The sequence below is a fragment of the Oncorhynchus tshawytscha genome, linkage group LG15, assembly GCF_018296145.1.
Source record: "Oncorhynchus tshawytscha isolate Ot180627B linkage group LG15, Otsh_v2.0, whole genome shotgun sequence".
Lineage (NCBI taxonomy): Eukaryota > Metazoa > Chordata > Actinopteri > Salmoniformes > Salmonidae > Oncorhynchus > Oncorhynchus tshawytscha.
The window spans coordinates 4,868,852-4,886,595 of NC_056443.1; the positions used below are offsets into that span (position 1 = coordinate 4,868,852).

A 17,744-nucleotide genomic window follows, 5' to 3' on the forward strand; every position below is an offset into this window, starting at 1 on the left:
TCAAGAAAAAATTTCATGAAACACTTACAACGTCTTCAGTCGGTGTAGATTCCTTTTTGTTCTTCCTTTGGCTGGTTTCACTGCAAAAGAGACAGACAGTGGTATTAGATCTGGCATGCGTGTCCAAACACATTCAATATAAAGGCAGAACTGCCTAGGGCCATCCAAGAGAACGAGACGAGGGTCAGCCGAGAGCAGCAGTCACAGGGAAGAGAGAGAGAGAATCACACTGTACAAGAGTGAGAGTAGGCCAAGGCAACATAAAACAATATGTGGTTCAGTGAACTCGACCATGACTATGAGTGTGTTTTCTCACAAAAGAAGAAGGCTCCCTCTTGCCTGAATAGAAGCTTCTGCTTAAACTCTAATGCTGTATAGCGTGAAGTCGTTGAGCATGTGTCACGTCCTGACCTTAGTTCCTTTTTAATGTCTCTATTTTGGTTTGGTCAGGGCGTGAGTCGGGGTGGGCATTCTATGTTTTTCATTTCTATGTTTTGTTCGGTGCGTTGTATTTCTATGTGTTTGGCCTGGTATGGTTCCCAATCAGAGGCAGCTGTCAATTGTTGTCTCTGATTGAGAACCATACTTAGGTAGCCTGTTCCCACCTGTGTTTGTGGGTAGTTGTTTCCTGTTTTTGGATTCTGTACCAGACAGAACTGTTTCGTTCATTCTCTTTTGTTGTTTTTCCATTCAGTGTTCAATTCATAATAACAGATGAACACGTACCACGCTGCACCTTGGTCCTCACCTTCTTCAACCCAAGACAGCCGTTACAGCATGGTAAAACAGCAATGTGAACAGAAACTAGTCCAGAGAAGGATCGTATTGACAGCAGACGAACCTAGACTCCCAGTAGCCCTCACAACTGTTACCTTAATATGAACATTTGGATCATTGTGTTTTGAATATAACAGTTTTGCTCTAGCCAAAATGCACGAGTTTTACATTGAGCCAATATGATACCCGTTAATTAACATACTGGGGTACCACGTCAGATCTGAAAAGGGAAGATTCAATTATTATTATCTGAATGACCAAATAAGGACCTGTGCGTAGAAGTGCACACAAATTAAAAGTGAGAAAGAAGTAGGTTTGTACTCCAGAGAGGCTTGGTAATAGAAATGGATTATGGTAATTAAGAAAAGCTTGATAGTTGGAGGTTGCTGATGCCGACACACAAACCTACAGAGAGAAGCATGTTGACCTGTAGAGCACGGATCATCAACTAGATTCAGCTGCGGGACGATTTTTTTCTTGGATGGTCAAGGGGACAGAACATAATTAATTTGTCAATTGACCGCAAGAAGCCCAGAACAGACATATTTTACTAAAACATAATACGTATAAACATTTGTATAGATCACATATTTTTTATTATGCGTGGGAATACTTTGGAACAGATTTCCAAAATTCAAATCACTTGGAGCTGATTTGCTCGTCAAATAAAATCGGCAGTTGGGGACCCTGCCGTAGAGTACATATGGCATAGACTATGTATGCCTCTATTTGCAACCATAAGCTATGATCAAGGAAATGCACTAAATGTAAAAGAAACCATCATCACTGTTTCAAACTTTGTGTTAAGGCTTCTAAACACAATATACATTCGAATGTAAATATCTCTAAACAACGCAATATTTAGAAAGCGAACCAAGGTAACAAGCACGATTTCATTGTTCTTACTACGGAACAGGGCAGGCTATCATTTTTTTTATCTAAAGATTTGTCAGATTGTTACCAATAAACGAACAACTAATTCGCTCAAATTGACATTCTATTTGGTTAAATTACCCTGTTCAGCACCAACAACTTCCAATAAGAGATTGGCTCATTGCCAAGTCAATCAAAGATGCTTCCTTTACAGAAAAAAACTTATTCTGTCTCGAAAACGAAGGATGTTTCATGTTGTGTGCTACTGACAATGTACGAATGTATAGTATTTTTATATATATGCAATAATCGCTCTACCCATGAACAAAATAACACTCATAGATCAAGCGGCTACACACAGCAACGTGCTAGACAAATAAGCACGTTTCCTTCCAAATGAATGGGCAAAATATCTATTTAATTTTAGCACGATGATGTTAGATTTTGTTTCAACTAACACATCAAAAGGATGAGCTACTCACCTACTAAATCCACGGATGCAACTGATAATCGCATCCAGCCACAAGATCCATAGACTAGTGTAGTGACTATGCCCACGTCTGGCAACAGACTGCCGAATAGTATTCAACCAATGATCATGTGCTTCTCTTTCTCCCTCTCCATGTGAATCGTGTAATTGCACTCGTCATGTGGTAGCCTATATGGTATGACTCCTATTACTGTATCTTAATGAACAAAAGTAAGTTGTTTATATGTTTATAGAGGTATTCCAGTAAAGGTAGCCTCTCACGATTTGTTTACATCGGTTTTCACGACAATTAGGCTGTATGCTTATCCGAACTTACTTATCTGTACTTATCTGAATTCAGCACCATGGACAGCGACATGGTGTTTCAGGACGTGAACAGCTAATTTGACATGGAAATGCACTCCCATGTCAGTAACTGGAGTTAAATGTGGAGAAGAAGTGAGATTAACACGTGTATATGTTAGGGTATGTTATGAAAAATAGAACGGTTTCTCCTTTGTTTTACTGGCCTGTCAATCTGACAGAGAGTGGAGTTGAAAATATGGTGACTTGTAAGGATCCTGTCAGACTAAAGTTCCTCTCCCTACTCCTTCATCATACTATTGAATTATGCAAAAGGTACATCATCTTGCCCTAGATTTATCACGTGGCAGTTGCAAAAACAAGTTGGCAGTTTTGAAAAGTTGACACATTTCCATTTTAGTCATGTATGGCTTTTTTAAGAGTCTGTAAAATGTACATATTTAGGAGCTCTGAATATTTTCAAGTGGCATTTAAAGTCATTGTAGATGCACACGAATATGCATACACTGATACAAGATAACTACCTTATAAAGGCTTTATAGAGCATTCATAAGGTCTTCATATGCCTTTACACATGCTTCTCAAATCATATATAAGCAACATCATACATCATAATGGGTTATGTAATAGACAGCACTGATTTAAACAAAAACCTTCCCAGTGTGATGTGTCACAGATGACTTGATCAAACAAGCTTGGCTCTGTGGAAGATCCCATTTGTGCCATGACTTGGCTGAGTCAACAATTCTGTTGGAAATAGAGTTGTAACTGTGCCACTGTGGTTCTGCTTGTATCTCAAAATGCACCTTGCCCACGGCCTTCAACCAGAAGCTGTACAGTATATCACAACTATTAGCCAATAATTCCAGTTTAGCTTCTGTCAGACCTTTAACTTATTTTACTGGGGTTGGTTTTAAATTGGATGTGGATTGATGAAAGACAAACAATGATCAGTGAATTGAAGAAAAGGTCATTCAAACAGAGATCCTCTTCATGCCAAAATGTATGACATCACTAATGACCTCATACATGTTTCCATCTTTGTACTTTTTTCAAACTTGGCAACAGCACTAATGGCGCCCTGGTGTGATTGAATTGCCCAAGCCTGTGCGTGATAGCAAACAACCTTTGTGATTAATTCGGGTTCTGTTTTTGGAAAGCATTGACGACAACGTATTTCCACTTAAGAGGCCCCTCTCCTCTCCATCCTGTTCCTGTGGAGGTGACATTTTCCTTTCACAGCCTAGTGATGATGCACTCACATGACTCAAACTCCAGTGAGTGATAACTAAGAGCTGTGATTACACTCCTTATTCAGTAAGTGATGGATAAAGCCACTGATAGCTGAAGGGACAGCATTGTAGCATCTTACTGAAGGCATTTTACTGGGCTTTACTTCACAATGTTGACATAGAGGTGATCCTTTTCATTTAGAAGTTCTGACAGATTCGGAGCCATAAAAATGGACAGATGGGAGGCTTTTTAAAAGAACATTACTTTTCTACCCCTTTGTCGTTTGGTTGTTTTTCACAAAATCCATTTTTCCTCCCTTAATGGCATGGTTGCAGCCAGAACATTATTCCATTTGGCTCAGTTTAGCACTCCGTGCATCAAAATGGAACACATTTATATTGCAAAATTGACGACCGCTACATATTCTTATAATGATACCACCTTCTTAGATACTAACATAAAATGCATTTAATTATTTTCAAAACTTCACTCAGTCCTAAACATGTAAGTCACATCCATTTCCCATTTCAGGGTGGGCGCGAGTGATCCGTGCCAGAACAAAAGGACACAGAAATTGACATTGTGGGTTCATTTGCAGGAGGCAGATGGCAGACAATGAAGCACACACAAAGAAACAAAATGGATTCCAGCCACTCAACCAGGTTCAGATGATAACAACAACCAGGGCTGCCACGGATTACAGAGAGGAATAGAAATCAACCAGATGTCAATAAACAGATCTCGAAGCATTCACTCAGGCTCTATGGCACCACTCACGCTGCTCGTTCTCTCTGTGTTTCAAAGAGAAAAGACCTCCATGCATAAACCATGAGCATCATCCTCATCGGTAAAGAAACACAATAACCCATCGACGGTGTGGGAAGGAGTTTTTTTTGGGGGAGGGGGTATGGCCCCTTGTTGTTTAGGGTGATGAGGCAGCCCAACTGGCCCCCGTGGACCCGGAGCAGAAGACCACTCTCCTCTACCTGAGGGAAAGAATTGGCATCCTTTCCTGTGGGATTCCATTGAGCACAACAAACACTTGATGAGAAACAGGCTATGAGGTGTAACCATCCTCAAACAGTTGTTTGTTACCTTTGGTAAAGGGTGTCAAGCGATTACATTCTGTGCTTCAACAGAAATGAGGCTCTTTGATCATCCGGGTGTGCAGAAGTTGAACTCGGAACAACCCATTGTGTTACTCTCATTTGTTTATCTTTTTTCCAGAAAAGTTCTGTCGTTTCTGACCACCCCCTCCGCGTGGCCCTCCACGTCCTCCTCCACGACCCCTCCCTCCCTCTCTCCGTCCCTCCCACATGGGCATGGGGGCCTCAATTTCTCCTGGCCGTCCACCCCAGTCTGGTACACTGCCCATCAATACCTTGTAGACTTTAGTGCTTTCCCCTGCTGTCCTCATTGTGGCTGTGGTTGTTCTTAGGCTGACTAATGCCACCAGGGAAAGGCCATGTGTCTCATTACACCTTGTCACTGGTCATACTTCTGACATAGCTGGGGCTTATGGACAGAAATCTCCTCTAATTGGCTGTCCACGGTGTGTAGAAGAGTGTGGAAGGGTGGAAACATGGCATCTAACAGGACAGAGACCTGGCACATATTCAAGCTTCTTTTGAATCTCACTGACAGCACCTTCTCTTTAGACAGGGGTGTCTAGGGGTGATTAACATTTGAAACAGATTCCAACAATCTCAGAAACACCCTTAAGATTCACTTTACTGAACTTTAAAAAAAAGTTTCTCCTCCTTAGAACTTCCTCAAGTACTGCCACTTGAATGCTTAAGTAGACTACCAAGGTGGAATACCATGTAAAAAAAATATTTAAAAAATTCTCGGTTTCCATGTAGATGAAGGACAAAAAAACATGTCTCTAGTCATAATTCTATATGGCTGAGAATAAATAGCATAGGGTGTCCATTCTGCTCCAGGAGACTGAGATGTAAATAGCCATTAATTAGCCAATGATATTTGGGAGTGGCCAGCAGGAGGTCTTTGAGAGTCGCCACCGCCGTTCCTCCACTAAAAATGTATTTCATGAGAGATTAGACAAATCATTCTCCGGCATAGGAGAAAATAATGGGCTGGGAAATAAACATGAGGTTGCTCGCTCTCCCTCTTGGAGGCTGCCCATAGTTATCGTCCCAGAATAGAGCTCAAATGCTCAGGGAGATTAGCCTCATTGGCATTCATTGACTCTTTGCTTTTCCAAATAAGGACCTCATTTGAGGGTGTCAAGCCAGGTCTAAAAACAGCTGTCCTATCAGTGTGTGTGTGTGTGTGTGTGTGTGTGTGTGTGTGTGTGTGTGTGTGTGTGTGTGTGTGTGTGTGTGTGTGTGTCACGGTTGTCGTAAGAACTGGACCAAGGCGCAGCGTACGTAGAGTTCCACATCTTTATTATAATGTGAAACTTAAGCAAAACAAAAACAATAAACAAACAACGAAATGTGACTACGTGGTGCACAAACAAAAAATAATATCCCACAAACACAGGTGGGAAAAATAGCTACTTAAATATGATCCCCAATTAGAGGCAACGATTACCAGCTGCCTCTAATTGGGAACCAAACCAAAACACCAACATAGAAATTTTAAACTAGAACACCCCCCCGTCACACCCTGACCTACTACACCATAGAGAAACAAGGGCTCTCTATGGTCAGGGCGTGACCGAGTGTGTGTGTGTGTGTGATTTCTGGGGACCAGGCAACAACTTCCCCAATGGCCTATCCGTTTTAACGTTTTAAAGGTGCTTTACCCCCTCAAATGCAAAACAGTGGTGTTGATCCACAGCTGAGGGCTATACACTTCACAGTGGAGGATTGTTCTTTCTTTGCATGTTGCATTTTGAGATTTTCAAAGTGCAGCTTAGATTTTGCCACCTCTGTGGAACGGCACTATGTAATTCACTATAGAACCAACTGGATGACAAACTCGACACAAACAACAACAGAAGCTCTTCAATAGTTTTGGTTTCAGTTGGGGGGAGCAATAGACTAACAGCATGGTTGTGCTGAGGGAGGGTCATTAGCAAGTCTGTCACCCCCTAGTAGAAGAGACCTCTTTCATTTGGGGAATTAATGGACCTTCCTCAGTTTCATCAGTAATCTACTGGTGCTTAGTTATCTAATGGATGCAGAGGTTCATCAGATGATCGGCTCAATTATCAGCCATTTGCATTCCCCTCACAACCCCCAGCCCAAATCCTAATCGACAAGGGGTCTCTAATCTACTACAGATGCAATGTGCATGGAATTGATTGGAAATGGAGGCAATTTACAAAAATAACATCAATTGGGAAACACATTTGAACATTTAAACAGCAGAAGTGTTGTTCCTCCTGATTCCCTGTTGAACTCCTTTTGTACATAAAGCAGAGGGTCCCCACTCCTCAGGCCTGCCTCCCCACTCCTCAGGCCTGCCTCCCCACTCCTCAGGCCTGCCTCCCCACTCCTCAGGCCTGCCTACCCACTCCCCAGGCCTGCCTCCCCACTCCTCAGGGCTGCCTCCCCACTCCTCAGGCCTGCCTCCCCACTCCTCGGGCCTGCTTCCCCACTCCCCAGGCCTGCCTCCCAACTCCTCAGGCCTGCCTCCCCACTCCTCAGGCCTGCCTCCCCACTCCTCAGGCCTGCCTCCCCACTCCCCAGGCCTGCCTCCCCACTCCTCAGGCCTGCCTCCCCACTCCTCAGGCCTGCTTCCCCACTCCCCAGGCCTGCCTCCCCACTTGCAGACAGAAGGCATTTAGAAGTCAATACTGCCTAAATGTAACAAGCAGCAGTTAGTTTGACCTACACACTTGGTTTCTCACTGGAACCAGAAATCAAGAGAGAGAAAATGACTCTGGGCATGATGGGATTCTGTAATGGCCGTCGGGGGAGAGAGGCCATTACAGAATCCCAAGGCCAAGCCAATCAGACGATGCCCACAGGGTGCCATGATTGGCTGGATCAGAGTTTGGTATTTATGCTCGACACATACAGCACCTTCCCTCTGGCTCTCTCTGTTAGTTGGACTGGTTCTGTCAGACTAACTGGCTCTGTGGCATGCTGGTACTCTCTGGAGCACACTGATAGTACAGCAAGCCAGAGAAATCCAGGGGTAACCTCTTCTATAGGGCCAAAGTTTGGCTACATACAACACAGTGTAACTGTGGAGCAGGCAGATTCGTATTCATTTAGAAGGTTTAATGCATATTAATATTAAGCTTGTATGGTCCTTCATCCAAGTATTTCAGAAGTTTGACAGAGGCACTGAATGAGGTATGTGGAAAATTCAGCCCTTGGAGGCATAGCATTGAACTGGGGAATATGAGCTGAAATGAGAGAAAAGGATCTGTTGACAGGGTTAGAGCTACAGTACCACAGTGGAAGTGTGAACAGGATTAAATGAATAGAAACGACAAAGTACTCGATTTAATGGATAGATTTGTGCCTTTCATAATTGATGTCAACAGTTTTGCCCTTTTACGCAAGATTGCACACCTCAGCCAAATGAACTCCGCCATTATTTATTGTGAACCTTTTCGAAACACATTTTCAACACAATTTTGTTGATTGTCTATGTCGTTCATAGTCCTCTCTTGCCCTCTGAGGTAATGCTGCTGGTAAATAATGACTTCCTGAACTCCCATCTACTCTGTCCCTTCATGCCATTTGATTCCACTGGTTTGGCCTTTGATTACCAGCTAGGTTATATATGTAACTTTTGAGCTCACCTCACAAAATGTTACTCCACCTTTTCACGTCTCTAATTCATTGCCGCTGCTGAGCACAGAGGGAGCCGGCTCTATGACAGGCATTAAAGTAGCATGTGACAATGACCAACCCACAATGCATCCTACGTTAATGCAGATGCAGCCAGGCAGGGTGCGCTGCTGTCATAGAGGTGGACTGCAAGGAGATGAGGAAGAACGTTCCTAACGTTCTGGTTATAAGAGAGTTACTGTCTAAGAAAACTCAGAAACTGGACAAAAAAAAGAGGTAGTGGCATGTTATTCTTAATCTACCTGAAACATTCTGGGAACCAAGAATTGTCAGCATCAGAGACAATCCATGGTTGTCTGTGACTGTCTAGGGAGCAGACGCACTACCACTAGTCCACTCTGCTGCCCTGATAGGGCAGGTTCATCACATATGTCTTCTGTAGTGTTTTCCATACGAAGGCCAAGATGCCCATTTGATCTCAATGGAGACATCTGACTTTAATGTGACACGGCCTTGCGTGGTCTATCGATTGAACTGGCTCAAGCAAGTGACAACTGAAAGCTCAGTTAGGTTGTAGGTTAAACTGTTGAGTTGAAGTGTGTGTGGGGGTTAGCTAAACAATGGTCTGATGCAAAGAGGTCAAAATACCGTGTTACATTGTTTCCGTGATGGCTGTTCATTGCACTTCAGAATAATGGTCAGGGAACAGCATTTCTTCACGGCAGAGCAGAAGAAACCAATTATCATGCTGATGATATCGGAATCATTCTCACAAATTGTGGTTTATTTAACCCCCCTGTCTTTTGCTCAGTGAGGGAAAAGGCTGTGTGTTTATTGAACGGCTAAGACTTCATACAAGGTTGTACAATTTATTCACAATCCAATGGACCCTACAGAACATCTCACAATTACTCTCTTGCCTGACCCTCCCCCTCAACACAAATGAAGGACCATCTTAACATTTTTACATTACGCTAAATCCCATAGCAGGCATTTAATATACAAACTTGTCAGAGGTGTGGACTGACATTGTAGAGGCTTTATTGCCATTCTGACATGCAGCACAAGATTCACAAAATCAATGGGGGAGAAGTATTACATTGCCCCCCTTTGTGTAAAGATGGCTTTACCCAAGTGGGGGTAATAACAATGTACGTCTGCCATAAAGAACAAGCATTACAAGACAAGCATTACTACTGTAAGGCACCATGGAGCAATATCATTCAGCAATGAGTTACATACAGTGGAATGTACCATTGCTGGATTATTAGCTGTTTTTTTTTGGTATAAAAACAGCCTCTATTTGTGGGCACATAATTTGTGTACCCAATTTTCTCTTTGCCAAAATGGTGCTCGCAAATCAAATTCATCCACAGTGAGGAAGAATCAACATCCGAAAGAATTTGCGTTTGACCTTTCTCAGGTCAGTCTTGTGAGGAGGAGATAGCAAGGATGCTAATAAAATCCTGCAGGTAGGTATCTCTCCTGTCGGGCCGCCCCGCTGTGGAGGTCTGGGCCGCATGTTTCGCCACATTTAATAGGCAATGCGATGGAACGTTACCTGGAAGAAATCATCATTACCAGGAAAAATGGAGTGCTGCACCGAGGTGACTTGGTTCCCCTCTCTACTTAGAAGGTGATGGCTAATTACTCCAGACATCAAAGACATGGGGACAGGGTTGGGGCAGAGGAGTGCTGGTGGGAGGCCACTCAGGTTTTTCTTTTTTATATACCTTTGTTTAACAGTCAGTTAAGAACAAATTCTTATTTTCAATGACGGCCTAGGAACAGTGGGTTAACTGCCTTGTTCAGGGGCAGAACGACAGATTTGTACCTTGTCAGCTCGGGGGTTTGAACTTGCAACCTTCCGGTTACTAGTCCAACTCTCTAACCACTAGGCTACCCTGCCACCCCAGCAGGTAGGACTTCATTTGGATTTCTGAGCCATTATACTGGTGACCATGATTTTGATGGGCATGGAGAAGGTGGGGAAGTGTAGGCAATAACCAATGCTTGAAAACCTCCACCGAAGAAATTATTATCAATTCCAAAAGTCAATGATAGTTCATTATTAGATATGTGTAAATGCACATTCAATAAACCTTATTTACAACGAACACGTCATTTGCCGGCAAACAACTAGTAAAATCATAAAAAATCATCACTCCATTAAGATTATTTAGGATTAAACCACTTTACTGCCTCACACTCCTCCAATGTACCATACAACGCTAGTGTCTCTGCACAAACAAACCCAATATATCAAGTGATTATCCCAGTTTCTCCTCAAAGTTAAACGGCTGTCATGGGAGGGAACAGCTGTCCATCCTGCTGTTCATGGCAACAATGTCTTTAGGATCCTGTAAGGTTCTGTATTTCTTTTCTTAGTCAACCTTGTGTTCTGTTTCTTTTTGTTCTTGAACGTAGCCTTTTATTATTGTTCATTGATTTCACCTGTGTTAGTTATTCACCTGGTCTCATCAGCTCCTTATTTAGTTCAGTTCATTCTGTTTGTGCCTTTGTGAGGTATTGTTCATTTTGACTCTACTAAGCCTTTTCCTAGCTCGTTTGTGAGAACCAGTTATAGCCTTTAGTCCTAGTTTTGATTCACCTGCCTGTTTGCCTACCTGTTTATGACCATTGCATGCCTGTGACCACGATTCCTGGCTTCTGCAAAGGCAAGATAAACAACTGCCGCGCCCTGCGCGTGAATCTACACCCTTTTTCTCCCTGAGTATTCATTACAGATCCATTCATATTCTGCCACAGGCTTACACATTTAATGGTTATTAACACAACCGCAACATGTCCACATGCAATTATGAGAGAACATTAACACACAACGGATGGCCAGACGACATAGATTTTATTTTACAATATGTATTTAATAGAAACCAGTGAAGAGGGCTAGTGGGGGAGGAATAATGTTTAGTGGTAACAACACAGAGCCAATATCTGGCATGGAGACATTGCCCCTGACAGGGAAAGGAGGCAAGCTTTCATTAATCTGACAATCTTAGTCTTACTCCATAGAGAAGCCATGGAGTCTTTCCATGGCTTCCCTCCTCCCTGAAGCCAGCAGCATCATCACACCACGCAGCCTTGAGAACAAGCTGATCGGAGACAGATTTGGATTGGAGGAATAGATTTGGATTGGAAGAATAGATTTAGCAGAGGAAATCTGCCCGGGCCCTCGCGAACTAAGCAATTATGATCAACCTCTATTCTGCCAATCCCTTTCACACGGGGCAACATTCATTTTGATGTGGGTATAATGGATGGCGTCGTCCCACCAGGATCTCGTTTTCAACAGGTTTCGGATGGAAATGATCCTCTCTGCAATCAAGGCCGTTTGCACATTTTTTGTTGATCTGCTGTTGACAAAGATTGTCTGGGGCTGGTTTCCTACGCAGTGTGAAGCGTTGCATTAATACTTACACATGGAGATGTGTGATTACAGAGACAGACTCTTTTTATTTAGCTGACATAATTACTTGTTTTGGAGGGAGCTGAAAGAGGCCTCAAGACCGATAGTTGTTGCTACAGTAGTTCAATGAGAAAACCAGAGGAAATGTCGAAGTCAGTGAGACTGCCCTTTCAATTTGGCTCTGAGACATTGTCCCCAATCGGAGTCAGGTTCATTTCAGCCTCTGGTACATGGAACTTCCATCCCATGGCCCCCTCTTTCCTCTCAAAATATCCCAAAATGCTAAATCTTCACTGACACAGCCTCCACGGACACACACTATGGTAGTCCTCCCAACACTGCAAACAATAGTCATTGTCCTCCAATAACTCATTGCTGCCTGAAAATAACCTAATTACTTTCACGCTGTTAAATGGCCTCTGTTTGCCAGGCAGGCTGAATAGAGAACTGTAAAAAAACAACCATTTATTAATACAGAGGCAAGGCGAGCCACAGAAGGTTTGGCCAAATTGAATTCAACAGTCTATTGAAGCTGGTAGGATAATTATATGCTACTGCAACACTTTCTTTTCCTTTTCCTTAGTCCCTGTCTTTCTCTGTCCCACAGAAGCTGGCCGTCAGTTATGATCTGGTAGCGCGAGCATTGGCCAGACCTGTCAGTCAACATCTCTCTCTCTCCCTTGATATCAAAACACCATTGATAATCATGGAGCTACAGGCTCTGAGAAGAAGAAAGCGTCCCAAATTGCTGTGTCTGGAAGCTCCCTTTGTCAACCAATTTAATTGACATCTCACAATAAATTGAATTCCATTTCTATCCATTTACTTAGGTGAGTGGGTGAGACAGACAGACAATCATAAATCAATGTATGCAAATGCTATGTGGATAGATGACAGGAATGTAAAGGAGACTGGGGGACTTTATTGGTGTCTGGTTGGTTGATTGGACCTAAAAGAGCACACATTGATGGAACAGGCCTGTCACTTTGATTATAGAAATGAGTATCATCCAGCATCTTTCAGTTCCTAGTCTTATACGTCCACTGACCCATGCCCATACTGGAGGGTGGGATTTTTTCGTTGTTGCTAATAAGCAAAACTCCAAAGCCTTTACCAGTAAATCTGAAATCGAACAGGAAGCACCTTTAAAATATCTTCAGTTATGAACTGGGGGTTGAAGACTTGTTTTAAAGCCATGCTGGGGGAGTGAATACTGACTGATCAGGACAGAGTCTGATGAGGATGAAGCGCTGAGACATCAAACCTACAGCTGGTTTCTCCTGACAGAGCCAGCAGGTAGCAATCACAGCAGACAGCCCACCTTCACACATTATTGCAGCTCCACAAAACTAAACTGAAGGAGCGTGGGCGCCTCGTATGAACGTAGTTAAGCAGAACTAATGAGGTAGAAGGAACTGAGGCGGAAGATAAAGTATTGTCTTGGGTTTTCATTCTGTTGGCTCATTTGGGCTTTCTCCTCACATCAGCATGTAGACAAGTGGACAGCATTGGATCCATTAGAAAATCTATTAGATTATCAATCACTGTTCAATCTAACAGAGAATAATAGCAGCAAATGTCCACATTGCCACAGGCAGACCAATGTAAGAGATGGTGGCCCAGTGGGATGAGGAGTGTATGAGCATTCATTTTGGGAAGAACTAGGTCTATAAAAAGAGAGTATCTCTACGTTTAGAGCAGGGTACCGTCTACGCGCCTCTGGAGCCAGCACTGAGCACTTGAATCATCAGGCGGTGTAATTACATTCAGTTGGACGTCCCTCATGATGACACAGCATTGGCAGGCTGGCCGGTCTTGCCCACCTCTCCTGTGGTCTGACCTTGACAGAGACCGCTAAAACTAGGTTTCGGCCTGTGAATAGCAAACCTCCAACAATGGCCTTTCTGTTCAGTACAGAATCCAGTAAACACCATGATATTGGATGTACAGGAGAGAATTTCAAGGGTATTGGAGGTCATGGCACCTAGAGGAACCGTAAGCAGACTTAACATATTGTGAAGTCTTGGTCAATTTATTGGAGACTTGCATAACCGAGTGGAGGAAATGGCCGCACACACAGTGTCCACCACTGTTCACCACAACCTACTTAGGCTGAACACCAAGCCAACACAGTCTCATTCAACAGAAACAAAGATAAGATAGAATCATACAGTAAATACTATGACAATACACTTGTCGTACAGTAAGACCGCCTTAGATACATAGTAGATCATCTATCTATTGTTTAAATGAAGATGACCAATCTAGTAAACTGGTACCAAGCTGGCAGCTACTAGGAATCTGCTTTTGGAAAGATTAAGGAACGTGTGTAGAAATGACCCTCTCCACTGAGTGGATTACATTTGGATTTCTCTCTCTCTCTCTCTCTCTCTCTCTCTCTCAAGGTTATTCAAGTATCCAAGAAACAATGTCAAACTTAACACCTAGATAGAAAGAGAACAAGGTATTTACTGTCTTTCAATATTGGTCTTGTTTCAAATCTTTCAAAAAAATTTTGAACGGATATTTGTGTTATTGATGTTCTGATGTCTGCTAGCAATATGACGTTATTAGCCGTAGCCTAGCTCCACCGTTTGTGCTGGCTAATATTAGTTCCTCTTGCGCCACATTAGCAATCTATTAGAACGTAATCTACTATTTGGGTAGAAATTCTCATGATCATTGATGCATTTGATTATATGAAGCACGCTAATGTAAAGTTGTGTAAAAGTGTAGTGTTTGTGGACTGTATTGTTCATATTGTAAGAGCATTTTTGGTTAGTTTTTTCCCCCCATCAGCTCTTACGGTGTGTTTGTGGGAATGGTGCCGCATTAAACTTTCATGAATCATCAGTTTGAGAGTTGACCATTCATTCAGCTGGGAATGCAACAAACAGCGTTGATCTAACCTCAATAGAATCCTCTGGGTGAGCAATTTTGAGCTGAATGACAGCACTCTGAATCCACACGCTGGATAATCATGCAATCCAAAGCATCATTTGGCTTTTGCAGGTGCAAGATAATCACCTGCAGAATAATCATGGACGACACATTCTGCATCGCTTCTAATTTGACTCATATTTGGCTCCTTCTCTCTACAGGGCTCAACGGAAATCATTATTTCATGATGGGAGAACATACAGGGTATTTAAATGTGTGATAATATGATGTTACGGGCTATGATTTGAGTAATGGTAATTCCATTTCAAGCTTCTCTTCACACTGGAGAGCTTTTGTCCAGCCGCCCCTATGGACATATTTAGGCTTGTCTGACAGAATATGATATGCTAATCCAACTACAACCGTATGCTCTGAAACGACGCAAGTTATATATACATATATATTTTTTTTTATTTTATTATTATTATTATTTTATTTATTTATTTTAATATTTTTATTTTAAGTGGAGCTGTACATTTGTTCAGGTAATTTAGGTTGAGAGGGCAGCCATAGAAGTGAGTCGAATTTACTAAATGTATGTGTGTGTCTATATGTCATAATATAACATCAAACCTCAATTGATTTCCGCTTCAATCGCTAATCAAATTCAATATAAAAGGAAGCATCAACAACAAGAGCAGATGTTGCCAAAGCAGGTAAAAGACAGAGCAATGGATGGGTACAGAATGTTACAGCAAGCCCAGAGCCTAATGACTAACCTGCCTTCTGGACAGATATGGATACAGTCATCGGAGTTGTTATTGCATTAAACATCTCAAACGATTGGTAATTATGCCCTATAATTGTTTTTCAAGCAGAGGATGACCTTTCTGATGTTAATGTGGATACAGATGGCACATGGGAAGCAAAAACAAATCCCGTCAAGCGCGCCTCTTTGAAAAGCTAACTTCACCAGAGCTGCTTCACTGGTTACTAGGCAACACTCGTTAGTGTACTACAGTGATAAGGGGTGACCTGAGGTATGAGGTATGAACCCTCAGCCCTGCTTCAGCTTCACCCAGACTGAGTCTTTGCTTCGGGAGTTCACCACTACGTATGGTGAAAAGCTAAATTAACAGCAAGTTAGTCAAATGAAGCCATTCAGATATGGCATGCATCCAGACGTTAAACATAATTAGTTGTATATTTGTTCACTTGAAATGAAATGAATAAGATCATACGTATGTTAGATGTATCAGCAATCATTTAGTCGTCTCTTAGTTGTTGTCACGCTACGACTTTGTCAACAGCTGGGAAAGGGTAGTGTAGTATTCTATAGAGCATAGCACCTACATAAGAACAGCATGTTCACGATGCCACCGACAGACGATCCATCTGATTACTGTGGTAAGAGGACTAGAACGAAGGTAACAGAAAGCTGTTACTCCTCCATGGAGTCAGTCACAGGAGGTTGGTGGCACCTTAATTGGGGAGGATGGGCTTGGATGGTAATGGCTGGAGTGGGAATAGGTGGAATGGCACCAACTACGTCAAACACATATCTGTGTTTGGTGCAATTCCATTCGCTCCATTCCAGCCATTATTAGGAGCCGTCCTCCCTTTTAGCAGCCTCCGTTGGAGTCAGTCCACACAATAACTAACTGCACGGCATAAGGCCATGGTCCTATGAAGAGGCAGCTGAATACTGAGTGGGGATATCAAAAGAGTAAGATTGGCCTATATCTAGACTATACGAAGTGATAGTTCAGTTTGGCACCGCTTGAGAAGTGCTTTGGCATTTAGACGCCCAGTGCAGTTGATTCGTTCGTTCACACTATCTCTGCTATTTTACTGCCAGAAATGCTTTTTACAGTTCATCGCTTGTACGAAGAGGAGGAGAATGTGGGAGATTGCTGATATGACACAATAGACTGAGGGACATTGGGGAGAAAATAAGTTACTTCACATAAGCGTTTGAAATGAGGAAAGTGTGTTCTTGCCATGACAAGCTCTGACCCCACTCCCTAATAAATGTAATTCATGTAAGAAATTCCAAAACACTGCCTCTTAACACATAATTTAGTTGAAACGAAACGGAAAATAAATGACCTCCAACTGGTTTGTTTGAATTGCAGGTAGAGTATGTACACAGACACAGCCATTAGTATGTATGTCATCCAGATAAAAGCCACCTAATCACTATGACATTTGGGACCTCCCTTTGATCTCAATGGAACTCAACTTAATTATCTCTTCCAGCACCACACACACACACACACACACACACTCACACAAGCAAACACCTCTGGCGGCGAAATTATTTGAAGCCCCTGAACCTGTCAAAAGCAAGTATTTATAGAACCATTTCAACCATATCACCATTCCAGACACCAGTTGTTTTGAGTGAATTTTCATACAAAATTGGGATGTGGAAAAACTGTCTCAGGTATTCAAAACATGTTCAATTCCTTAATTTCAGAGGCAATACTTTGCATTAAGGTAATGCCTCATCAATAGCAGCAGTCTACGACAACCATGCCTTCCTTATTAACTTCCATTCTTATTTATGGCATGCTCTCAGTAATGAGATGGATTGGACCAAGTCCTCTTGGACGCAGGGACACACGTACCGACCGCATCATCCTCGAGCCCCGTAGATTAGGATGTTTTAATGTGGTTAATTTGACGCAGGCATGGACAGAATGCAGCTGGCACCAGAGGGCTGGGGATTAAATTAGTCCAACAGGCTGGAGGAGGATCACAGTGATGATGAGGAGGATGAGAAGAGAAGGAGTCAGTCCACTACTCAACTCCCTACACCGTACTGTCTGTCTCACAGGCTACTGGGCTGGGAGAGAAGGACCCTGGGGTGGAGCCTGGTGTGGGTACTGTAGGTGGGTCTACCTGCCCTGTATCTACAGTCGGATGGTACCAAGCTTGTAACCAACTTACTTTGTACCATTGTATATATCTATTTCTTTGGATTATTGTGAATAAAAGAACACAAACGTTTCGAGATTTAGAACACAATACAACCCGAGGTTAG

The 17,744-nt window shown here is 42.6% G+C and overlaps 1 protein-coding gene across 5 annotated transcripts in view; it reads right to left on the reverse strand.

Annotated features, from left to right (window-relative positions):
* Nucleotides 1–17,744, reverse strand: part of LOC112214183 (synaptotagmin-1) — a 254,392-nt gene that overhangs the window by 169,557 nt on the left and 67,091 nt on the right. For 4 of the 5 annotated variants that reach the window (XM_042297977.1, XM_042297972.1, XM_042297974.1 and 1 more), the window contains exon 2: nt 29–80. The gene's annotated coding sequence lies outside the window, so the exon portion shown is untranslated. Of the gene's footprint in view, nt 1–28; nt 81–2,132; nt 2,215–17,744 lie in introns of those variants that run through there. The other variant, XM_042297973.1, reaches the window with a different exon arrangement.